Genomic DNA, 26,475 nt, shown 5'->3' with positions numbered 1-26,475 from the left:
GCATCGGAATCGATCCGGAATCGGATTCGACTCCTTAATCTGCTCCGAAATAAGAATCGGGTGCGGTTAAGCATTTCTTCCTCAGAATAGACTTTTTGATCGTATGCAGCTATGATTGTATCGATAGCCGCAAATGATCCAAATGTACTTGTAAACGATTTTCATGGAGATTCCGAAACTGACTCCGCTTCTGAAACTCCTGATTTTAATTCAGATCACAGAACCACTTCTGTTTCTGGAGCCAATTCCAATTCTTCAACCAATTCTGATTGCGATTCCCGTGCCGATTCCAATTCCGGAACCGTTTTTGACCTCGGAGTCGATGTGTTACTATGAAAGTCCAATATGTTGTTGAACGTGTCACAACGTGTCACAAACATACGGCAAAAGTGATCCACAAGAATAAGTTAATTTTGGCGATTTCTCATATCCGAAATTTGCATTCTTATTTAGAATGTTGTATCAAGTCCTTTTGTTCCTGTTTTTTATTTGACTTAAGAACCGTTGTTGGTGCCAGGCTCTCCTTCAAACCTGTAATTGACGTACCTATCTGTCACTGATTGGTGTACCCATGTCGCTGTTTTTTTAGATCGCACATATTGTAGAGTGTAACTTTGGGTTCAAATCAATTTTAGTGATTTCTCAATTCTCTAAATACGGATCAGGACGTATATCGAATATGTTATCATATATTGCGCTTTTTCAAACGTAGTTCTGTTCCCAAAACACATAACAAAACAATCCTTAAGATCTTCCTAAAACACAGTTGAAAAAAAAACTCACCTATGCTCTAACATTCCCAACTTTCGAAACTACCATCCGAAACAATCAAGATCATTCGGTAGATTTCATTGCAGCGCCAAAAATGTATCTTTCTGAGCACACTACATAAACAACCTCGATCTAAAACCGCTTCCGACGTCGGGACCAGTAAATGGATGTAGTTCATTTCCACCTTTCGGGCCTTTAATCATCCATTTCCACTGCACTACCACGATGGCCGAGAACAAGGTGTGTAAAACTTTCCCAAAAATCCATTGCTCTCCCCATCAGCCCGGCCAAACCTTGTGGGCTAAACCGCACTGTTCAAAAGCCCAGATGGACCAGAAGTGTCTCTCCGTATTTCAGCAGATGGTGGCACAGTACACCGGTATGGTTTAATGACCGAAACGCAACACGAACAACTCCAAGCAGCGAAATGGTTGCTGGTAGAAGTAGGAACACCAAGACGATACGAAGGCGAAACGGATGCTGTCTGTTTGGTTAAAGTTTTTGTTAAACAAATCATTTAGCCTTCGAGTAACCAACCGAGCTTGGTACTGGTGTATATATGTATGTGTATTCCCTCGCCACGCAAGGGAATTGTTGCAGCTGTGACTTTTGGGTCAATTTATTTGCTCGGAAATGGAGTTGCCAAGTGGGCGGCATATCCTTCCACTTCATTTGTGGCTGCGAAAAAACAACACAACGGCCTTTGCACGGTCATAAGCATAAAGCTCGTACTGTCTGTATCCTAAATGATAGATAAGCGCATTCTCATCCCTTTGTTGAATCAAAGAAGAAAATCCTATGACCATTTCTATTCCGTTTAATTTGCAGCATATATGTGTGAACGTGCGCGTGTGTCAAAGTTTTGGTGAAGGTAAAATCAACACTCATACAAAAGAAGAGTTTGTGAGGAAGGGCGAGGTAAAGGGTGGACGATTGAAACATATTTTAATTTAATTACGAAACTTTTCACCCTCTATTCGTCTCCCCCGTTTCCCCCTTCGGTAATGATGTGCGGTCGCGAACCGCACGGGGTTGAGGAAGGTGAAATTTTCACTCTCAAACCACGTCACTGTTTGAATTTTCCCACAGCCCACAGCAGCAGCAACAGTATTAGAACGCGCGATACCCACACGATACATGGGCGACGGGCTTCGGTCAAAGTTTGTTGCGCTGTACGGTACTGCAAAAACTTTCACCAAACAGCGTGTTATGCGACCACAGCACACGTTTGCCCTCCCCCTGTACCTGCTGGGCTGAACCAAGAGGGACTAGTAACGGGGTGCCGTTGGGCGCCAGCGGTTGAACAATTGTGTCCTCGCCTGCAGGCTTTGTTTGATGTTGAATTAATTCCCCGACCAACCGACAAGAACACATTGGCCACAACAGCCCATCGGTCGGGCTCGGTGGTAAGTTAACCCTCTAAACACTGTTAGCTAAGTATGTAACACGCAGCTGTATAGCAAAAATTTTAAACCAATTATAATAATTACCTCCGGTGCGTGTTAAAATTAAAGCTAAAGTTTGATTTATTTTGTACAATGTGCTGGGTATGTTTTGCACTGCTCAACTGTGCATTCGATATGCAATTTATGGCCCATCGGAACGTCCATGCGAGCCCAAAGTTTCACTCTTCGTGACAAAAACAGGACGTCCATGACCGGGAAAACCGCGTACTGGGGCACATGTGCACTAACGGATAGGAAGAGTCGGCAAACAATGAAAAAAAGAGGACCAAGTACCGGCACGTGCAAACAGTGCTACAAAAGAGTAGGGAAAAGTTTTCGAATGAAATTAATTCAGTAGTAAATTGATACGGGCGCTGTGAGTGTGGTTGACTTGTTGCTTAGGTGAACAGCAATCGGGCTCTACCCGTTCTGGGTTCAGCTTCAGGCGTTTCAGAACCGTACGTAGTAGAGACGGTTTCGCTAGGTTTTATGTGCTGAAGTATTTTTATCGCCATTGAACACTAAAGGATGAATCTGGAATACAGCAATTTTGTAATTATATGATAGGAATAGAATTTGGCATAATAGTGCATCATTTTTTAAGTACACTGCCAATGAGAATTAAATATTAATTCTAAATTTTATTGCAGAGAAGCATCCTAATCTTATACCACGATCTTCACACATTGTCGCTTGACTTAATAGAGTCAGCAAACTGGGCATCGAAGCTTTGTGCTGTAAGAAAAAAAAAATAAATACCAGGCTGGCATAATCTGGAGCATCCTTCTTTGCTATAAATCATGCACACTTACAATGGAAAAGATCACCAGAATCAGAATTATGCGATTCTGATATGCACCCGCCGTCTACCATTCGAATAGTTCAAAAATAGTATGCAAGTACAGTAGTTTTCAGGATTGCATTCAAAAACACTACATTTTACTAGTACTATTGTTTTTGAAACTGAAGACAGTTCCTTGATTTTTAAGCTCGCCTACTTTCTAAAGGTTATCGCCGTTACCTAATATACTGTTATCCATGTGAGCCTTATTCAACAGATCCATGTGACAGATGTTCCGGCATACAAGCATTTCATTACCGAGCGACTGTTGTATGTTTTTTTTTTTGAGAATTATTTAAGTCTAATTTTAGATGTACTATTAACACGCCCTGTGTAGACAGGAAATCACTTAGCTTTAAGTTTTCACTTGATTATATCCAAGAAAAATCCAACAAACCGACAATGAAGCAAGATGAGGTCTACAGGATGTACACGAAATAATTTCACCGTCTTCAAATAAACTTTTGCAGATTGACCATAGTTAACGATTTTCCTATTAATATTTTCTATTAGAGATATTTATAATAAATAAGATGTTCATACACTGATACTATAACATATTTTCTTTCCCCACACTTTTTAAGATATTTTTTTTACTTCTATTGTGAACAAATATTTTAAAAACATTTTTGATCTACCGCGTGTTAATGATATTTCTGACGGCTGCTACACGTATTATCGTGCTATCATTAGTAAATACTTAACCAAAACTAACAAACGTAATATAACATAATTTTGCTTAGTTAGTACAGGTAATGCAATATTATTCACAAACTTCATTTAAGAATTTGGGAGCATTTGTACAGCTAAATTATTTTGTTTTTTTATATACTTTTCCCAAATCGAATACAAGCAAATTGAAATTAAATTAATTCACATTTTTGAAAATACAGTACTCAATTTATTACTGATCAATTAACCATTTACATTAACACTATAACATCTAAAAGGACCTGAAAGCTTGTAATAACTTAGAAAAAAATGCTCAAGTTTATAAACTAATGCTTGGTAATAAGTGCACGTTATTCAAATATTTCGTTTTTAAGAGAAACCTCATTTTCGATCAATATCAACTCATTTTTACATTTTTTTTACATTTTGCTCAACTGTCGCATGGTTGACACATTACAAATCCTGAGCTTAATGAGCTCTTTCTCATTTTGGCACTGATGGTAGTTATTATTGACAATAAACAATGTAGCGGGCTCATGTGGCTCATGACACGACACAGCGTGCTGGCCAGCGGGAACCGGATGAAAGAATTCATCTGTCGAACAGCGGTCCCTTTATTTTGCTGATGCAAAGTGACAAATGGAATAATTATTTTTAATCAGCTTAACACCTGATTGTGTCGTTGCATTTCTCGACCGGTGACCCCTGGCTGGTGAACGGGTGTGGACCGCATCCCGTTTTCGAATTATGATGGGTATTTGTTGAAAACATAAATCCCTTTGTGAATGGTGCTAGTGAGAGGCAAAAAACAATTATGAAAACGAAATTTAACGTCGGAAATCAAAAATTTATTAATGTTACAAGTGCAAAGACAACATTAAACGTCTCATTATTTATTGATGGAAGAAAAACTTGTTTGCATATCGTTCAATATCTTTCATTCGCTGTCCAATCAATGATATTGTCGTTGCAACAAATTTGATTAAAACTGTTTTCATATCAGAGGTATCTTACTAAAAAGGCATTAAAAATCCATAGACATCAAACAATCATAGGGCAAATAAATCAAATTTAAATTTAAAAAATAACAAATCTTTTTGTCTAAAATAGCACGAGGTATGTGCCATATTTTACGCTGCATCCGTTCATACCAACCAACACACACCATCATGCGATGGGTGTGAACGTAATTTAAAAAAAAATGCATTAAATTTTCATTTCATTTCTAAGAACAGCTTACAGGCACTAGTAAGAGAGCAACGATGAATAAAGGTGAAGGATTTTCTGATTTAATCGTTTTTTTACAATTCTAATTTCTTTCACCTCTTGCCCGAAGGAACGGATTCCAATGCGAGGAAGGCAGTGTAGCGTGGGTCGTCATGAGGCAATGGGTTATTCGAAAAAAAAAAAATAAGTCCTGATCCCTGAAGCATTCTAGAATAGAAAAGAAGTGAAAGCAAAGAGAGAGAGAGCCAGAGGCAGAGACAGAAAGAGAAACAGAGAGTGGAGGAGAGCTTGCTGGAAGAGAATGAAAGCTTGCAGGCCCGTTTCGGGTGTGGATCCTACTCATCAGGCCGACAGGAGCAGAATTCCTGAGCGATGAGCCTTTGATGCGGTACCCAACCAGAGCCAACAGCCGTACGATCGCAACCAGACGTATGGGAGGGGGGCAAAGGCGGTTGAAAAAAGTGGCACAGGCAGTTGAAGGCTAATCCTTTGCCAACATTTTACTCATTAAATATGGAAAAGTTAATCATGGGAAAAACTGACTGACACATTAGTAACGGGTACGAACACGGGTGAAAGGTTTCCACAGCGGCTTGCCCCGAGGGCGGCTGTGATGTACCATTTTTTATGTACTGCACAACCATACATTGGTATGTGTACAAGGGAAGGCACGAACGGGAACTCGGGTACAAAGACTGTACCGGTACAGGGACTAATTCCTTGATGCCTAGTTTGTGGCGAGGTTTAACTTCTCATTCTTGGGGCTCGTGTTGGTATATTTTTCTTTTGTACAAACTTCTCGTTACAAAAGAGGACCTGTTTACAAATTGTGCTCCGTGTTCCTGGGAAAAGTAAAAGAGGTTCAGTTCTCTTTTTTTGACATTGTCCAGACCGCATACCTTGAACCTACCAAAGCATGCCGGCTACCGGTTGTGGCTTTTGGGAAATGGATAAAGAAAAGTAAAATGTACCAAACCCGTTGGTAGTTACGTTCAATTGGAAACGTTCGCACATTTCCCCAAACGGAGGAAAGCCCTAGTCTAGTCTAAAGACCGTAGGGGACACTTTTATTGTATAGAGGATATGTACAGGGTACAGTGCCTCGGAAGAAAGATAGGCACAACGGTTCATGCGCTACAATTAATGGAATGAAATGCGCATTGGATGGAATTGGCAAGCAAATGGGGCCTCCCCCACTTGTTGCATGCTTTGGACATCGACATACCGAGACCAACAGGGTAGAAAGACTTGCTACCAGGATGTATGTAAAGGCTCTCGCAAGTAGCTAGATGTATGCAGTGATTCAATTCATTAAAAATAATTGAACCATTTCTAAACCACTAGAAACGAACGTGTACAATATTCCGGGTTAGGGGTTTAATTTCTATGTAATCGCTTCGGTTGCGGTGCGGTAGTTAAACTGTCTTTGGGGGACAGAAATTTCTCAACCTACAAACAGTTTGAAGAGTTTGTACGCTGTTGTGCGTCTAGAAAAGTTATGAAGCTTATTTTGCATTTGGTATGCACTTGTGGTTTGGTTTTCGATTACGATTTTGATATACGTATGATGAAAAGGAAGGTCTTAAGTGTCCGCAATTCGAAGCAATTGCGGTATATCTTTGCGTTCGTTTTCTTCAGTTCCTGTGAAATAAATTTACTTCTAAATCAACCTAACGCAGCATCTGAAGCATTTGGGATTTGATGACATTATTGCCATTATTGTTGAAAGTATAAAAGATCCGATCTTAAAATTCGAAAAATTGTTAATAATCACAAAGTGCAATGTGTAGAAATTGTTTTATTCATTTAATATTAGTATTAAATGTGTTATTTGAGCAATTACACTTGAATCTCTGCAAGCACCATAGCAAAATCAAGGACCCTTCAAGCGTAATGGAATAAATCTACCAATAAAGACCCACTTAAGAAGATATCCCAACTGAACAGACGTGCACATAGCGCTTCAGCACCGATCATCGGGGATGATAAAATAATTATATTAAGCTAAAATGAATTTATACCTCTGCAACATATGATTATTGCCGTAGTATGCAATCGTACACGAGCAATGATCGTACTATCACACACGGTAATGAAGTCCATCCCTGGCACCAAAGTGTCTCCCCGGACGTACTCGGCAAGATTTCTGACCTGCAGAGCAGTAGCAGCAGCAGCAATCGGGACAGTGCGAGCAAGGAAACCACTAGGATTGTGCTCCATTTCGCGCCAGCATTAACTTATGCGAACTGTATAATTGCGTCAACGGTAACGACAACACTCAGAGCCCACTGGTTCGCCCCAAACGATACCGTCCAATTACGGTAACATTTTACCCGCAAATCTCCCGAGATTGTGCTATCTCGTACTCATGCTCGTTCGGTAGGATAAAGTTCAAACCCCCAATCGTCGGCCTTCATCGTACTCGGAAGCGAGTTCTATGGTTCACGCTACTGGCAAGAGGGTCTGAAGCGACTTGCAGCAACGTCACACGGTCACACGTACGAATTAAAATTTGCGACCATGAATGGGTATTTAATTAAATTTACGATACAGTCGTCCGTTCGATGTGGAACGAAGTTACGTTTTAGCAGGAGCAGAATGATGAAGATTCGATTGAGGTGAAGAAATGAAACGACACAAAAATAATAATTCCACCACGAATTGGTTCTGGGAGGGAGGTGGCGATCCGGAACTCGTTGCATAAAACCCGTTCAGTAAATGTTTCAGCATTTATGCACTCTTCTTTGTGTGCGATGAATGCGAACGAACACACATTGTGTCACCTTCAATTTAGATGCAAAATTTAGAAATCAAAGCCGATTTAACGAACGTTTTGTAACGCCATTGGAAATGACCGTTCGAAAACACCTGTTCCGACCACGGTGTGCACAAATCGGATGTGTTCCCGTTGTTCCGAGTTTGATGCAAGCCACCCTGTGATGGGGGACAGATTTTGAGACCCTCTCTTCCTCATACACACACACACACACACACACACACACACACACACACACACACACACACACACACACACACACACACACACACACACACACACACACACACACACACACACACACACACACACACACACACATACCCATAAGGGAGGACTAGGAGTGGATCCATTTTCCAACACCTTGTCGTGTACATTTGCTTGGCTGAATTGCGAATTAATTTGCTTCCCATCAGCCTGCGCAGGTGTGTATGTAGTGAACAAGTTGTGAGCGAATTGAAACGTCATCATGATCGTAACGGTGCCGTGTCATCTGTCATCAGCCGAACATACGAATGATGGTGGGGACTGTGAGGTCACATGCTAACACCCATCATGCTGTGAAGTTTTCAGCTTCACGGTGAGTTGGTTGATTCAATGAATGAATAATTAGTGCTTAATCTTCTGAATTTCAATTACCAACCAAACACGGAACGGTTTCGGTCGGCATAGCGAAAATCCTGTTCTGTTTCGCTTTGTAACGTTCGCGCGTTGTGAATGTGTGTACGACGAAAAATCGTCGCTGTTTTTGCTTCCATTCTGTCTGATGGTTTAATCCCTGCAAAAATTGTATCCCTTTGCCAATCGCCAATCCAGAAGAACTGAACAATCCAAAACATTCAAAGGGTAGAAATTGAAGGAGAAAAGTCTACCGTACTTAATATTCTTGTCTGAATGGTGGGGTGCTAGGTTACAAAGAGGCTGATCGAAAGCAACTACTGCTAATAGTGCACAGGAAGAATGCGACGCCAAAATTCAATGTTGGATGAAAGTACCAACCGGAAGAGCTTATGAATATTTAGTAATTAAAAGTGCATTTAACAAATAATGTAGGTTCCAATTTAATGTTTTTTTTTTTTTTTGTGTGAAACAGTACATTGGAAAGCAAACAGCATCCTTTAATTTTTTACTTAACTTAATATCAAATATAATGAAAATTTGAAATCTTGAATTGAAAATTCGTAGTTATGCTATAGTAAATATATATCCGCAATATTTAATATTATTTTATGATGTACAAACAATTGCATCTCACTGTAAAGACACGCCAAACTGCAGCTAGTACTTGCTCTGGACACCGCTTTCGGAAGTGTCCAATGGTGCGCGAAGCAAAGTTCTTAACTTTCAAAATAAAGAACATCTCCATCCATCCTGCCAATTACGGCCGTTTTCCATTTTCTTACTACAGCTACAAGAGTAAGTTTTCTATTGGGGAAAATAGAAAATCCCTTCCCAGCTCGGCGTTTGCTGGTGTGTGTTTACTTTGAATCTTGGACGTGAGCGATTAATTATACTTACTTGCAGTTTTAAATTGATAAAACATTTAATTAACAAAACACTGTGCCTTCTGGTATCAGTTGATAAGAAGATGCTTTGTTTAGCATTTTTCTAACGTACAGGAGTTTATATTTAGGCAATGGAAGTGATTTCACCTTAATATTATTATGAGGTATTTTTTCAATGGACAATTATAGTCCTGATTGATACACTTAACCGTTGGTGTATGGTGACTTGACAATAAAAAAAATCATCGGAAACCCCGTACCCAAACACGTCTTGCTTGCAACTATTCAACAGCCTTCGATAGCTCAGTTGGTAGAGCGGTGGACTGTAGAAGAGGAAAATATGAAAAAAAGAAATCCATAGGTCGCTGGTTCAAATCCGGCTCGAAGGATCGGTTTCGGATTATTTTTATTACATCATAATTCGGATGTTCGATTTTATACACTGTGAGAAAAGACTTCACTGTTTCTTTTACAACTGTTACTTCTCTACCTGTAAAATTGGAAGATTTGGAATTGCAGTAAAAAGCTTCCAATCAACAAAGCCAAGTTTAAAGTAAATTTATGTGCTACAATTTCATTGATAATTACAAACAAAACCATACATAATTTTTTGCAAGAACTAAACATAATAAATATTATTAGCAGGTAATTTTTAGACTTAGTACAGCAGCATGACTAACATAATAATAAACTTACTATAGCATGTAGTATATGCCAAGAGTTCACAATAACATCTTAGTAAGAAGATTAATTTAGAATATTATTATTATTATTAAATTTAATACGACTTATAAATGCAGTGTACAATATATTGGGTCTAAATATATTTGTAGTGTATATTGAAAAATTCAACATTGAAAAGCACCATCAACAACAAAAAGCGCTTCTTCTCTTCTTCCTGTTAAGGAAAGATTGCGCCAATATTTGTTTTGTGACAGATTGACCCCGACGTGATTTGAACACGCAACCTTCTGATCTGGAGTCAGACGCGCTACCGTTGCGCCACGGAGTCTTGATACATAATTGTTACTGGTATGGCTACCCAAATGCATGTCTTTTACAGCAGTTTCTTAATTATAGACACCGTACTGCGCAAGCAAACAACAAATTGCACAATAGATTGTTGCATATGAAAAAATGCATTCGTGTTTTTAGTTTGCCTTAGCCAAAGAGCTAAATACAGAAGAGAGCAAAGTACAAGTCGACACACTAGAGAAGAGTAACAGGTGGCATTCTAGGTTGTCTGGTAATCGTTGCCGATCTTCAGTAAAGGACCACCAACTAAGTGAAAATCAAACAAACTTCCTGTGCCACACGACTGCCCGCCTGCTACTGCTAGCGTAAGTTATAATCCAGTTTCGGTAAAGTGAATTTTAATTAAACTAAAATTGATTAAACACATCTCCAACACAGCAAACTGGGAAACACTGGGGAAGTTGCCCGGTCTAAAGGTTGAGAAGGAGACCGTTTGTAGCTGATAAAGATTACCGGACGTTACCGATTATTTTGCAACAGGTCAACAGGAAGCGTTTATTGTGTGTGGCACTCTTGGCACAGTGAGCAAGAGTCGTAGGCGTAAAAGGAGTAGGATGATTATAAAGGTGCAATTACCGAACAAAAAATACGTTTTCATAATTTTGCTTTCGTCTTACCTCTTTACCCTTCAGTGGAAGGTTTCCTCGTATTCACCAACCGGTTCAGATGGCGCTCTATGCACGTAAGGAAAGTTTTAATTGAATTCTTCTATTTCTAGACTTTTTTATCCTATTCGATAGTAAAATTAACAAAGTGTTTCGCGCTTTTGGGTGTCTTTTAGTGAGCTTTAGGATGCATTGAAGATGGTGTTCGTTGCTTCCTCTTTCCGGGGCGCACTCTAAACTGTTGGAAAAATTGTAACAAACCGGCGAGCAGGAATCTCCGTTTATTTATTTAAATCTTCTCTGCACGATTCCGTTCCGAAAGAAAATTGATCTTTCCTTGTACACTTGGTCCGTAGTCTCCCCGGTGGCTTCTTAACGTTCTCACGTTTGTTTACAGACGGTTGACTAATTTGCTGAACGCTGTGCTATTTAAAAATGTATGAAATTCCGGCCATTCCGGCATACTGTTCGGAGTTCGTACTTCACACTGCACCTGCGCGGCGGTACACTTCCGATATGCGTATCAATTATTCATGCTAATGAAACGAGGGAATGCGCTGTCGGCATTGCCCGTTCGATTATGTTGAGCATGATGATGATCATTATGACGAGCTTTATCCTCGTTGCGTGAGTTATGATTTTTCTGGTCCAAATAAATCCTCGGATCAATGCAAAGGTAGTGTGGCACATGATATATTAAATATGTATGACTTATGTTACGATGTCGGTCCATTCCCGTCATAGGTGGTTCTTAAGTTCAGTTACTGAATGAATGGGGTTTTTATTTTAAGTTCTCAGCACATTACAGTGTAGGGGAATGAATCTGCTTGATGGGATGAAAATAAATGCTTACGCTGAGCAATCAAGCGCGTACGATGCGATTAGTTATATCTTATCAGCTTATATGGATTGCATGAGTTGGTTTATACAAAGAGGTGCTTATGAAACAAACACAGCTTATCATCTTCTCGCATCATGTAAACTTCGATAATACTACTATAATATGAAGCAATTTGAAAGAATTATCACTACTTCAAGCGCTGATTATTTAAAAATTATAATTATTATTCAACTGACCTTCTCTGATACCAACGGCTCCATAGCTCAGCTGGTTAGAGCGTCGTGCTAATAACGCGAAGGTCGTGAGTTCGATCCTCTCTGGAGCCATAATCAATTCCTGTTTTTATTACAAGTAAATATTGTAATTAAATGAAACAACACATAAAAAATGGAAAATTGTAATTGTAAATTTAGTCTTAAAGAAAACATATACATACAAAATATTACTATGCAAAAACCCAGACAATCCCGCCAATTACCGTCGCGCCGTGATGCCTAATTCAATGATATTCGATGAGAGAGTCGCTTACAGGAATACATCAAAGTGGATTAAAAATATTATTATCTGGTGGGGTGGAATCTAGAGCATTTTGACAACTCGTCACTTGACGTAAGTTAAGTTCCCCAGGATTCAAACGTTGTTTACAGTTTTATTTAACTTGATAATATAATTTATCTACCACATTTTTTCGATTAAACGATATGTTTTAAAAATATAATTTGAGCTTTGCGAGCTCTTATTCAACATTAAAACATAGATTCAAGTATGTTATTTCGTGTTATTTCTTGAATTTATTGTATAATTCATTGTGTTTTCGACATGGTTGGTTGAAATCATTTATATTTCCTATTTTAACATTTATTCCTCATTATCTACAAGACACATGGACAATTTAAGTGAGATTAGAACTCTTACTCACATGATTTTAAATTTCGTCACGAAACAAATCATCAATTCTTTTGTTATTATATCTCATTTTTTTATAAAATCAATAGACATATAAAAATGCACGTAGCAACAAAGAAATCTGTTCTATTTGCTATGCTTTGTGTGCGAAAACCAATGGTTAACGGTTTTAAAATGACGTAAAGTCCCTCAACTATGGGGGGTCGCCATAGTTGAGGGACTTTAATTTTTAACCTGGCATTTTTAATCCACCTTGGGGTAGATACAAAAACAATCAGTTTCACGGCAAATATTTTCACGCAATGTGTGGGCGCGAGAGAATTTCGGCTTTTTATCATATGTCATCGCTTCATACAGGATGACAGCTGAATACATACATTTAACTGTGAAAGGTGATGTTGATTTTGGCTATTTTTTCACGCTTCACCGCGTGAAATTGTCTCTATATGTCTGGTTTCACGGTTACATTTAACTTAAGTAGAAGTCTCAAGAATTTTACTTTCTAAAACAATTGTCTGAAAAAATGTTTACATTATAGAATATTCACTTTAGCCGGGTTATTTAATGTGGTTTTCAACCTACTTCTCGACTAGAAACGTTCGCACTGTTTGTTAAAAGTTGACAACTTTTATTATTTCGAAATAGATATGCTTTTGTTCAAATATTTTTGCATCTGTCTTGAAAAATATTGCAATATTATCTATGGGAGGCCTAGAGGTATATATTCAATAAGCAGAAAAGACTTTAATGAGACCAGCAATAAAACTTCAAGCAACACTTGGAAGATGTAGTAATTAAAGCAAACGAATCGTGAGATTCATACTCCGATTATTATCTGATTTCAGAGATTTTCCGGCTGAAGAAAGCTCTACTGCAGTCTAATTAGTACAATTTTGGTATTTGCTATTAATGTATAAAGTCCATGTAGCATCGATGGATGCACTAGAAAGGACAATATTAAATGATATTCTGTAAGAGTTTCATTTGGACGTATTTATCTTTCTTCTCAAATCTCTCCCTATGAAACGCGATTGTAGTTGTTTAATTTGCAATCAGTAAGTCAGCAATCTCATGTTCATAAAGCATTTTTCATTGACGGGATCTATTAATGCTCTCGATTTGCTAGCCTCGATTTGGTTGTATGCACTTTTCCGCTACCTCCGTCGCTTGCATCCTCTTCGTATATTTTTTAAAAATAGTTACGTTTTCGACTATTTTCCCGTTGAATTTAACAAATAAATATCAAATATTTGTTATTCAATTCAAGTTAAAACAATTGGTTATTTCTCAAAAGTAGACTGTAGAAGTAATAAATGAATAAAGTCAATTCAATGAACAAAACAGATTGTTACTGTTGTTACAATAAAATCTACTACATAATAAACTAATTTCGTAAATTTTTCACCTTAAGTCAAGGTGTCAACACCAAAATTACTCAAACTTGATTGGCATTATGGTCTATAAGCACCATATTTGACTTAAACAAATATTCGAATTTTGTGGATGTCTTCGGTTGATGTCGTTCACACTAAATGTGGAACAAAATTTGGGGCCCTTCACGATTCTAGTCAGCTTTTTTATATCGGAGTTTCACAGTTGGAGGCTAAAATCATTAAAATATGCCATGACTCCATACAAAACCACACACAAAACTGCGGTTTTCAGTCTAGATTATTTCAGGCTCAAAGCTAAAATTAGATTCGAGTACCTGTTTTGTTCGAGTGGCAAAACAAGGTGGTGAAGATATTAGTTGGTGGAATCTCGAATCAAAGTGTATGTATGACCAGGTTGTCTCATAGCATTTTTTTTATAACCAAATTTGAACGTCACTTTTTGACAGGATGGGTGAACACGTTTGTTCAATCAAGCTTTCTGGAGGCTTGACGAATATTCAAAACACATAGCCATAAAAATCAGCCTTCTAAATACATACACCTTGGGATAAGCCCACCTGTATAATATACCCACTTTGATAGCTGCTCTAAAGTAAGTACGTAATCATATTACTCTCTAATTGACTCTTTTTTTTGCTCTCTCTTGCTGTCTAACTTGATTCGTTTATATTTACTTGCACTTTTTTTGTAATTTAAAAAAGAAAATAAGATAACAACTTGTAAACTACATTTCACGATGAACTTGCAACAAACCTTCCAATGAATATTTACATTCGATAATATCATATGGCTCCATAGCTCAGCTGGTTAGAGCGTCGTGCTAATAACGCGAAGGTCGTGAGTTCGATCCTCTCTGGAGCCAAGGAACGACTGTTTTTAGACACATAATTATTATTAATGATTTGAAACTCATTAACATACAGCTTATGATTTGTGCTTGTTGTGTTACAACTTTAATGATTTGTGTGTGAATACAGCTACGAAAACAAACATTAATTAGCCAGGCAAAAAAAGTAAGTTGGGGGGGGGGTAGTAGTAATAAATAGTAGTTGTTAGTTGGTTGGGTGTGGTTGTGATATGTGTGGTTGTGTAATTGTCGGGGTTTTTTCCATTGTACACTGTGTTGTATTCAATAAATGAAAAATAACTCGTAGAATTCTCTGCCACTAAGCAAGCACACACACGGATACAGCCCCCTATATAAATATATACTTTATGGTTCTTATTTCATTGTCTTGTAATTTATTTTTGGAAACTAGTTCCAAAAACATCGATGTAGGATGGTGACTGCAATTGGTCATATTTATTCCGCGATACTATTTAAGTATTCCATGTTGCGTACAATATGTCACATTGGTTTACATATACTAGTAATCAAATTTACTATCATTTATACGATTTATTACCACGCTTTGATCGCATGGAATAAATGGTGAGAAATAAGTGATTTCACTTCTTCACTTCAAGTTCTACACAGCAGTGTTAATATGAACACACTAAGTATAAGATAATAAAACAAGTAGATTCTATAAATAACCACATTTTGATTATGCCATGATCCGACCTATTATAAACTAACATTGTTAACACAGGCTCCATAGCTCAGCTGGTTAGAGCGTCGTGCTAATAACGCGAAGGTCGTGAGTTCGATCCTCTCTGGAGCCATAGAGAATGTTTTTATATTCCAAGGTAATAATTATTGTTGATATAATCTTACTTAAAAAAAGCAACAAACCGATGTTTGTCATGATGAACAAGAACACCCCCCCCCCCCCATTATCCCATATTAAAAATATTGTTTAAATGCAGAGGCGGCTTCTGATCTGATCCCTTGTACGCTACTACAGTACGCTCAAACCATAAATTTAATAATAACTTTTAAGAGCTGCCCCTAACTGCCATCCCTTTTATTTCTTTTTTATTTATTTTGATTGTTTTTTTGTTAAACCATTTCACAAACAAGATCGTAGAGGAAAGGTAATTGCACATGTTTGATTTTATATTAACTATTAGATATTTAATGTATAAATATAGGCTCCATAGCTCAGCTGGTTAGAGCGTCGTGCTAATAACGCGAAGGTCGTGAGTTCGATCCTCTCTGGAGCCAAAATAAGGTTTATTTTATTTTGTAGCACAATAATTAAAAAGTGGAATAATTTTAAGAATAATATTAAACCCAATATTCAGAGCAGCAATTAAACGCTATACATATTTACTTACGACAAAAAAGGAATTGGTAAACAATTATTCACGACACTAATTTATTTAAAAAAGTTCTGCTTTTGGGTCTATTAGCAGGCTCTATTGTTAATAACAGGCTCCATAGCTCAGCTGGTTAGAGCGTCGTGCTAATAACGCGAAGGTCGTGAGTTCGATCCTCTCTGGAGCCAGACCTCGTTTATGTTTTGTTCAAAATGTAACTCAACAATACAAGATTATTTATTTTATCATACTTATTAATTTTTTTCATGATTTCAAAACATTCTTTTTATGTGTTTTGTATTTTGATGTGCTGCATTCTATAGTTTTTAAATAAATTTATTTACATCCTATGTAAAGCAAACAAGCAATTAGAATCAAGAGAATCGTAAAATTTACATCTTCATTGACATACCCTGTTGTTGCGAACATGAAAATTGCTTTAAATTAAATTTAGATGATAATATGGACACCTTCATGAGCAACATTAAACACATAAAAAATAAATCACAAAGTTCTTAAAATACTCCAAAAAAAATTTCATATGTTGGTGCTACTACAAAAGAACATGAAGATTTTAGGATTTTTTGCGGTAATGACGTTTGATTGTATATAATTGAACATTTTAATCAAATTATGACACTGAATTCTTGAAAAGATGTACAAAAAACTATACGTTTCATCTTTTAATAATAAAAACTCATCCACTATCACGAACATAATCAATTATTCTTTTTACGCTCTGTCATTTTTGATCCAAGTATTTCTCGATAAAATTGTCTACCAGGTTCATTTGGATCGCGTACCAGACTTTGCCGAGCCCCTGGAAAAACGTATAACATACTAGTATCAGAGTTCACTTAAATACATTGTGTGTGGTATCATGTCCGGTTGTGATAAATACACCCGATAAACAATAGAGGCTCCATAGCTCAGCTGGTTAGAGCGTCGTGCTAATAACGCGAAGGTCGTGAGTTCGATCCTCTCTGGAGCCAAGGTATATTTTTATCTTATGTTATAATAATATTTTTAATGATTTCATGACAATTCGTTGCTTTTTCTGTTAAAAATAATGACAAAACAGATTAAAATATGTCGCTTTTTAGATTCAAAAACTTTCTGTTTTTTAACTCGATTGGGTAATACAATATCCCCAAATGCTAACTATATAAAAGAGTGTCAAATTTGTTGCTAACCCACAAACATCATATCCTCGGAAAACTCAAACAGTGTTTTAGTACCACAACCAACCACCAGAGTGGCCAATACTGCTCGAAACAAGCAGCTCGAACTATTTACATTTTACGCCGATGTACACTGTAGTATATAGCATGGTATAATCTAGACTAGATATGTAATGCAATTTGTAGAGAACAATTGCAATTAATTGCCCAAGGTCATAAGCCACGAATTTTTTTTAAACTTTTGTTACATATTTTAAAGTATTTCTTTTAAATCTTCCCTTTTTCATAGTCGTTATCGTACATGTTTTGCGCACGCACTCTAGCGGTCAGAGAAGAACTACGTTATTCTATCTAAAGGATTTGAAATAACGTTCCAGTGCTCTTAAGTGTCAATAATTTAATGTAACGTCATTATGAGATCATTTGTTTCCATTCTCCAATGTTTTCCTCAAATATTTTAAAATTATACCTAACCTATCCTAGATCGATGTTCGTAATTTCCCTATTTCGAAACGCACGGGGCATTTTCAACTGCCGTCCTCCTAGATTGTGAGTGTATGCGTGTGAACGAGACGGCCTCACCACTACCATCACCGCTCAAGCTGTCAAAATCTCACCCTGTCGCAAGGAAAACAGCCCCTTGCATTTTACACCCCACTGAATGTGCGTCTGGTTCTTTGTGCATTGTTTCGGTAGTAGCAAAACCACAATACGATTCCCGTGTAGCGTAGTCGTGTCGATTGTAAAGTATAGAAATTAGCTAAAATGTAACCGTACTCAAAAGCACGAACCGTGTACGCCAGGTTTCTTCTCCCGTGTAAAGTGTATGAAATCACTTTTTGACGTATTTTCGCGTTATTGCCGGGCTCCGCCAGCATAAGGTAACGTCATGTGTGCAGTACAGTGGACGCAGCACGCATGAAGAGAGTATGTAGTTGTTTACTGCTGCTGGGGTTAGTTTTGTTTGGTGCATCATTGACGTCATTCGTGCATAATGGTTAAAAAAGCTACCAAGACTAGCCTCTTCAGGATATACGACCATTAGACGGCCGTGGTTTAGCGAGCATGTGTGTACTCTACTCGTGCAAAACAGTGCAAGTGCTCTCATCAGTAGTGTTGGTAGTTACATTTGTTTAAAGTATGATTTAACTTTTCGTGCATCAGACGCGATTGAAGGCAATCGCTTGGGTCGGAAAGTTTTGATTCCAATCCGCACAGTTGGGTGAGTTGAATCGTGTCGCTGTCCCGGGGCTACAGCAGCGAAAAAGTACACAATTTCCCAAGAGGGTGGACGTACGGTAGTGTTCGTGAGCTATCACCGGTTGGTGCGTCGGAGTGTGCGTACGCGTGGTGAAAACACACAGAGGCAAAACAATAATATACGAGTAACATCCTGCAGCAGGTGCACAGTGGGAAGTTTGGACGAAATGTTTTAACCTTCAATTCAATGTTTACAATCTTTGTTGCGAATCAAATACTATTTTTGAATATAAGTACATGGCATAACTTGTGCAATTGGCAAAATCTTTCATTCTGGTTTTTAAATGTTTCAATGAACAATCGGAAAATATAAAATTTGCTGTTTTTTTTTTAATTTGAATTTTTTTCATCATAGCTGGAGACGCCTGGTTGTTTATGTAACTTTGTATGAATATGTACTATATTTAGTATTTATAAACTGCCACAATTCTTACTTTATTTAAAGTAATCTGCAGAAAATAATACAAGTAACATTCACGTGGTGACGGAAAGTCATATCTTTGCTATCCAAGCCCACTGTGCACGACAGACGAAGCCTCGGACAGAAGTCAATGTTGCAGGTTGAAAGTGAGCGTGGAATCGTGACGAAAACAAATCGGAGCCACATACCCCAATCAGCGTTTGCGGTCCTTTTCCCCCATCCCTTCCTTCTGAAGGTTTGCATCTCTTACCTTATCTTTTCATTCGTTTTGCAAAGGTGATGCAAATCAACAGGAAGAACGCGACCGGATTTAGATGACGTTAGAGACGAATCGCGCCCGACAAACAAAGGGTAGGAACGGTTCGGGCGGATCGCACGGACGGGCCCCGCCAGTGCCAGTGGTGCGAGTAAACGAGACGTCCGTGTGCAACAGGATAAACGAGCGAGACGGCGCGCGCTCACGTACATTGACGTAGTGCAGTGGAAAGCACAGCGCACGATAGCACCTGATAGCGCAAACGGGAACAAAGGAAAAGCCCACCAAACGCTAATGATATAGGCGCTATCGCGCGAGGGGGAAAAACTACTACGACGGTGACTGTGGTTCTGTGCTTGTGTGTTTCTCCCCGAAACCGTTTTGTGGCCACTTGTTGTGTGGTTGTGGCTCTTTTGCGAAGGGTGTGATGTCCGTGCCATCGGATGAGTAACGAGTTACACCACACGGAGCGGTGGGTCGGAAGGTGATTTATGCTTTGTCCCCAGCTAGGTGCCAGAGTGTGACACAAGTCGCGTTGCTCGAGCAGCAATAAAATTCACGTTTGTATCGCTTTAGTATAAATGAAAAGTGCTCGTGCGTGTGTGTGCGTGTTTCGGGACGGGAAGGAATCACATTACACAGCCCCGGGAATTTCACCCCATTTCCCAAGCGCATAGCAGCAGAAGTCATACCCATCCTCACTCACCCGCGTCCCCCGCGGAGAACCTCCTGTGTACTGTGGCTGTGTTTGCAGCCGGGGGTAAAGGTAGTATCGTTTTCACTCCCAGCCAGAGACGACTGCCTTCTTTGGTGTGTTAGTGTGTGGGTGCGTTTGATATCCCTTATCGAGAGGGTACACGCATACACCCGCATACAACGGACGCATTAGTAACGGGTGCAGTCGAGAGCGAGTGAATGAGAGCGAGGGCGAGACAGCGAGCAAGACAGAGAGAGAGAGAGCACGTAGAAAACGCAGGTTTGCGCCTCTCGCTCTGGCACATTAAATCTTCGTACTCACGCAACAAGCGGCGGGTGTGTATATCACTACCACCAGCTTGCAGGAACGGGAACACGCACACCACTGCAAAGCGTTCGTCTGACTATTCGTCCCCGGTTGTTAGTTGTCATTCGCAGTGGAAAAAATTGCACTCCTAGCAGCAAAGAAAGAAAAAATCAACCATGAGCAACAAGGTGCGTGTGTTTGTGTGTGTGTGCCGTTTGTCAGCAAGTGAAAACAATGAAGTTTAACTAAAAAGAATAAATACTAGCGACACAACACAGTGAAAACTAAGCTTCAATAAAAAAAACAACGCTTTGTGGTCGTATTCATCTGTACCCCTAAATGTATGCAAAGTAGTGGTATTCCCATTTTGTTTGTGTTGTGCCGTGTACAGAGCGTCCTGATACACATTTACCTGTAGCTTCTAGCGAATGGGGGAATCAACTCCGTAAAGAAACAGTGAAAACTTTGCAGGAAAAGTAAAAGCAGTACGTTACGTTTATAGACGAAAGGGTGAAAAATCCCTTCCTTAGACTCTCCTGTCCGTGAGACACGCGTATTGTTAGTGCATACGCATTGCTTGGGTGCAATGGAATTCAAACTTTTAATGATCCTCCGCCTCATCTGCGCTTTCCTTGCTAGACCTGCCTGTAGTGTAGTCGGCTGGCAGTTCGATGCCTTAGTGTTGGTGCGATTCGAACCACACGAACCGGGACTCGTCGCACGGTGAATGTCCTTGGCGGTCCTTGTGAGTGCTTGTGTGTTGGTGTGTCTGTGCAGTAATTCCGTACCTCGAAACTGTTGCTAGGACGGGACAGGAAATTAAAAAAAAGGTACATCATTCATACCGCCCTGAATCAGGTGTGTGCTCTCTTTGGAACCAGCTTCCTTGCTACAAGAGGTAAGAGTTTTACGTTGTTTTGTTACGACTTTGTATTATTCATATTTTTATTTCGATTTTTATGGGGCTTAGATGTTGTTTTGTGTTGCACCGCAATTGTTTGTGTTTTGTAATATGTTTGCATTGCTTAATCATTGGAGTTGATCTATTTTTTATCCAATATTTTATTATAGTATTTGCTTTTATTGTTTTTGTTGGAATCATTGCTTTTACGACTTTTAAACATATCATGTTTAGTTCTTAGATTTATTTGTTTTAAAATGCCACATGTTTGTATTTTTTATTATTTTAATTATTAAAAATAAATCAGTTATATTAATTTCAGCAATCAATCACAACAAAAAAGAGGAAAAAAAGTCTCATCCACACATCTCCAACAACTACCAACTTACCGTAGAGCACCCTTCTTACCGATGCAAATCTAATCTGAAACCATCTCCCATTAGCATCCTGCGATGCGATGTCTGCTCCACATCCTTTGGCGCATTGGGAAAACGTAGCAAAACCTTCATTCCATCCCATAACTCAATGACCGATCGAAAATCGAGGAGAGGTTACAGTTGCGGTGAACGGCAGGTGGACGGCAGCAGCTGTGTGAGAGACTTTTGTCCTTTGTGTGTTGCGCATGGACGCAATTGTCACCCTGTTGCTTGCCGGAATGTGGAAGTAGGCTCGTTTGAGGGCCTTGCTCTTTCAGCCCGCCATCCCACCGCCCACTGCGCCAAAGCTACTCATTGTGCCTTCAGGGGTCGGACTGTGGGTGTGTCGACTTGTCAACCGGATCGTCGGTGCCGATTATCCTGCCAGTAAAGCGAATCAATATATATATCTGCCCGACAGCATCGGCCAACCGATGTTGCTGTTCACCTCATACAAATAACCCCCAACCATCCTTTTTTTGCAACGGAGCTGAGTGAGATTCCTGGTGGAAATGACTGGCGACGGGTTGAGCTTTGCCGAGTGTTTCGCAGTCTGACTCGTGTATAAAAAGGGCGGCGTAGGGGACACTGATGGGATAAAAATAAAGATCCCTATGCCGTGCTAAGCTTCATCCCCACCATTCTCCTGTGTTGGCTGTCGGAGCGCACCCGGGTCGATTCGCTTTCTGATGGGGAAAGATACGCTTGGCGATGGTGGCATCTAATCGATTGACTTCTGGGTCGAAGCTCGCCAGCCAAAGGGGTTCGTTGCGTCGAGGCACTTACCGAACTCCGAGCCTTTTGATGTCTCAATTTGGGGCGCCTGGGTGAGCTCGTTCTTTTCTGAGGTAGTATAGAGGAGTTGTAAGCCTTTTTTGCTTTGTTTTCTCGATTGGCTCGTCCAACCACCTTTGTTTGGAGGTGAAAAGTTTCCTCCTAAAATACAAAAACCCGCATGGAAAAAGGGATGTTCTTTTGCGGGGCAATATGGATGGTATTACCATTACCTTTCGTTCCAGTGCTCTCCGCGTCCCGCAGTGAACGTTGGTTGTGATTTTTCCTTTTCACACTGTATGACACACGCACCGTTTCTACCTTTACAAAGTTACACTGCACAAAAATGCTGCAGTCGTGATTATTTTTTCATACATTAAACAGCACACAGCACAGGTTTTGGTGGATTGTTCACATCGCGTTTGAGCACAAAGAAGCAGCAAAAACTGAAAGGTAAACGAACGAGTACGCACCCGGAACACGGTTACATTCGCATATTCTGTGCCATCTACGGAATTTGGCTTTCTTTTTTTTTTTGTTGGGAAATGCCCTCACAGTACCGTGGCTCATAAATCTCAGTATCATGCATATATCAATTTCCTCCGCCGTGTATCCCCGCCCGTGGAGGGGCTGTGTGGTGTGATGCGGAACCAATTCTGGGCACCGAACGACTGAACCAGCGGTGTGTTTGAGCGGCGGCTAGTCCGGAGCGTCGGGGGAAGGCTAACATTCGACTCTATTTGCGTGTACACATGTTTGAGTGATTCGGCGAAGGTCGGCGAAAAACTCCATCGTTATGCCGTAAGATTACATTAATTATTCACCGGTAGTGTGGAACAATATGGTAGAGCAGGGAATACGGTCGTAACTTGTAAGAAATGGTAGCACCACCGTTGCCCGTTGGCAATGTGCGGCGAGAAAAAGGTAAACATAATGGTGGCGGTCGGGGGAAAAAAGTTGACTTTCACAAAAAGGATATTTTAGAGCGAAACAGCGAAAAAGAAAATGCACTAAGGGAAGGAGATAAAATAATGCTCCAGGAACAAAGTTCGTGGCGAATGAAAATTGTAAGCGTATTTGTTTTAAAACACGTTCTGTATTTGCTTTGGTTTTGTGGGCGCATTTGTGATCGGAAATTTGTTTGATGATGCTGTTGGAAATGGTAACGCTTGAATGAATACAGTTAAAAGCAAGGTGGGTAGAAAAATGAATTGCTTGCAACGGTAAAATTAAGTAAAACATACAAACTGTGTAATGTGGTTAAGATGAGAAAATTGTAGCTAAATGCATAGCCTTATCATCTCGTCTAGCAAGTTTCTGTTTAATAGTTTCATTTAGCATATTATTGAATTTTTCTAGAGTGTTATCAATAGTCAAATACTACATCTTCAGACCGCTGTATTTTTCATGGAGCAACAAAAGTGTACGATTATTAAATATCAAATAACAAATGAACTGTAAAATTTTCCCATGAATTGCTACAGACTGAATGAACAATAAACAATTTATAAATTATAAGCCGATTTTTACATATCGTTCATTTCCATTAATTAAGATAATTAAGATAAAATTTTCAACAGGCATGTCTAGAAAAATACATTACAATAAAGCTTTGAACTTTTTCTACTAAATATATGCACTTAATATATGTGGGCAGCGGCAAATGCAAACGCAAGTGGTCTGTGATCCTAAAAAGGTTGGGGAGCGCTGGTCTAGGGTACCATAATATTTTTAAATATTTAATAACATAGTAATATTTTTCCAATTTAAGAATATTACTGGCCCCTGGAACAGGGCTTCGATTATTTTTAATTAATTTGAAAATATCTACTCCTATTGTACACCACCTGTTAAGTTAAAACATTTTAATAGCAATTGAAAAACATCATTTTGGCCAGTATGAAGTTGTTTTGCAACACCGTTCTATTGAAACATTTCACGTGCCGCCTCGTTTATGCATTTGAGCGCTATTTGTTATTCAAATTGTTTTTTTACACATATATATCTTGCGACTGCGTCTGCTGCATTGCGTATATAATACCCGTGTGAACGCGAAGATTGAGTAAACTTTAGGTGACTGACACTTAGGCTGGGGCAAATATCAAATGAAAAAGAACAACAGACTCTAAAGCTAAACACTTTTTGAATGATCTCCGGAGGGTGGATATTCTATACGCGATATGCGAACGATTACAACGGTTATCGAATTGACTGATCAATATTGTTTGCACCATGTACACATCAAAGAGACCATGCACAATGGTAAGGCATTTGATGGGGAGATTTTGTGAACTAGAATATGAGATACGAATTAAAACTATGTTCCTTTTAAAACCTTTTTTTTATGTTTATCTCGTCTCTCATTGATTATTATATTTTTACTCTGTACAATAAATACGAAGACTGGAAGCATTAAATAGCAAACTGTTTTGTTTTAAATGTTTCCACAATTTTTTTTAAATTTGATAAATTGTTTAAATCACGAATATTTCATTGTTGATGTTAGATACATCTTATTATAGCTAGACTACGGCTGTGGTTCTATGTAAATAAGAAATATAATATTTATTATTGATAGATTTTTGTTTTTTGGGAGAGAATCTCACTTCATCGAATCTTCGATTTTGGCGTTGTTCGAAATTTTATGATCGATTGGTTTGGATAAAATCAATATTGCTCCCAGATCTGATCAATACGCTCTGGTCGATGTATAACATACCATACTGCAAATCACCATCCTGTACCTCAATTACATCCAGCACATTCAAATACCTCATCAGCAAACCCAATTGATGGTCGAAGATTTACGCTGTATAGGTGAAATAAAACTAGATACCCCAAACCCATCATCCCATCGACACTGTAGGGTCAACCGGCGACGACACGTTAACATGCCCGCTCCCCCAGACCACCTCCAAAGTTATCACCTCATCACGGTGAAAACGGTCGGTAATTTACCATAAAATATCATCATCCAGCATCTCCACCCGATGACTGGACCGCAACGACACAGCCCCACATCAACCGTTCGTCTCCGAATCCAGGGTGCCCTCTTTCGCTCATAAAGCCGAGAAAAATGATATCCAAGATGAGACTTAGGAAGATAAATCTATAGTAATTTCCCTCCCAGTTGGCCCCGGGACCAGCCTCTTCGGGCCCGGCCCACGATCATACCCGGATACGAGGTGCAACCCACCGCATCGAACCGCGTTCCATGTTACGCCCGGTCGAAATCGAATCAAGCGCGAAAAGTAGCGAACGATCTCACGTGTGGTGAGCGCACACACACACCCGGTAGGATGGTAGGGTTCGTTTCGCTGGATTTGTTTGTGTCTCCCGGCGGGAATAGACGTCCGTGGAAAGGTGCCATTTTTCTGTTGCTCGGTCTCGTTACGTAGCCGAAGGGGCGCGTCGAAGCGCCATTTCTTGCTGCATCACTATTTTTATGCTATTGCTTTGGCCACCCTTCCCCAACCTCCTCTCATCATAGATATATTGGACTGTGGGTATGAGTGAATTTTCGCGTTTAGCTTGAATTTCAGGCTTACCACCGTTCAGTTACACAAGGCATCCTGAATAAAAAGAAAAGAGAAGCATATTCGGTTTCCCCACCGGGATGGAGTGGCGAGGGTTGAAGAGTAGCAAATTCATCCCAAGGTATAAATAAATAGTTTTGCACCTGAGCACTACCACTGCCAAGGTGGTTCAACGTGGCAGATCGGCTGGATGGCCCATATCCTTAGCCGTTGCTTAGCCGGTGGTGCTACTTTGGCAGTGCGGCATTGTAAGTATAGTCGGTGGTTTAGTAGTCTTTTCCACTTGCCCCAGTACACACACACACGCGCTCTCTTTTACACGGTGCTGTTTGGGTTTTAGTGTAAAACATTTATTTTCCCATGAATTTCTAATCATGCTTGGCCGGGTGGGGGAAAGAACGGCCAACCCATCCTAGGACCATGCTGGCGATAAATTATTAACAATTTCATTTCTCATTCCAATAACGATTACGAACTGTGGATTCGGTGTAAGAAATTGGTCTGTTT

The 26,475-nt window shown here is 39.4% G+C and overlaps 1 protein-coding gene and 8 non-coding genes across 9 annotated transcripts in view; 8 read left to right on the top strand and 1 right to left on the bottom strand.

Moving 5' to 3' along the window:
• The first annotated feature begins 9,529 nt into the window (after positions 1 to 9,529).
• On the top strand, positions 9,530 to 9,626 carry Trnay-gua. Its single transcript has 2 exons — positions 9,530 to 9,566; positions 9,591 to 9,626. It is a non-coding gene; the product is annotated as a tRNA-Tyr (tRNA).
• A 551-nt stretch (positions 9,627 to 10,177) lies between these two features.
• Trnaw-cca lies at positions 10,178 to 10,249 on the bottom strand. The gene has a single exon. It is a non-coding gene; the product is annotated as a tRNA-Trp (tRNA).
• Positions 10,250 to 11,970: 1,721 nt separating this feature from the next.
• Trnai-aau lies at positions 11,971 to 12,044 on the top strand. The gene has a single exon. It is a non-coding gene; the product is annotated as a tRNA-Ile (tRNA).
• A 2,762-nt stretch (positions 12,045 to 14,806) lies between these two features.
• Trnai-aau lies at positions 14,807 to 14,880 on the top strand. Its single transcript has one exon. It is a non-coding gene; the product is annotated as a tRNA-Ile (tRNA).
• Positions 14,881 to 15,609: 729 nt separating this feature from the next.
• On the top strand, positions 15,610 to 15,683 carry Trnai-aau. The gene has a single exon. It is a non-coding gene; the product is annotated as a tRNA-Ile (tRNA).
• A 368-nt stretch (positions 15,684 to 16,051) lies between these two features.
• Trnai-aau lies at positions 16,052 to 16,125 on the top strand. Its single transcript has one exon. It is a non-coding gene; the product is annotated as a tRNA-Ile (tRNA).
• A 209-nt stretch (positions 16,126 to 16,334) lies between these two features.
• Trnai-aau lies at positions 16,335 to 16,408 on the top strand. The gene has a single exon. It is a non-coding gene; the product is annotated as a tRNA-Ile (tRNA).
• A 730-nt stretch (positions 16,409 to 17,138) lies between these two features.
• Positions 17,139 to 17,212, top strand: Trnai-aau. Its single transcript has one exon. It is a non-coding gene; the product is annotated as a tRNA-Ile (tRNA).
• Positions 17,213 to 20,562: 3,350 nt separating this feature from the next.
• The window catches only part of LOC120895453 (polypyrimidine tract-binding protein 1), a 272,802-nt gene continuing 266,889 nt past the window's right edge, over positions 20,563 to 26,475 (top strand). Inside the window, exon 1 of the mRNA XM_040298832.1 lies at positions 20,563 to 21,239. The gene's annotated coding sequence lies outside the window, so the exon portion shown is untranslated. The remainder of the gene's footprint in view (positions 21,240 to 26,475) is intronic.

Source organism: Anopheles arabiensis, chromosome 2 (genome assembly GCF_016920715.1).
Source record: "Anopheles arabiensis isolate DONGOLA chromosome 2, AaraD3, whole genome shotgun sequence".
Classification (NCBI taxonomy): Eukaryota; Metazoa; Arthropoda; class Insecta; order Diptera; family Culicidae; genus Anopheles; species Anopheles arabiensis.
Note: the sequence above shows the minus strand (reverse complement) of the source record. Positions and strands in the feature narration are given on the sequence as shown.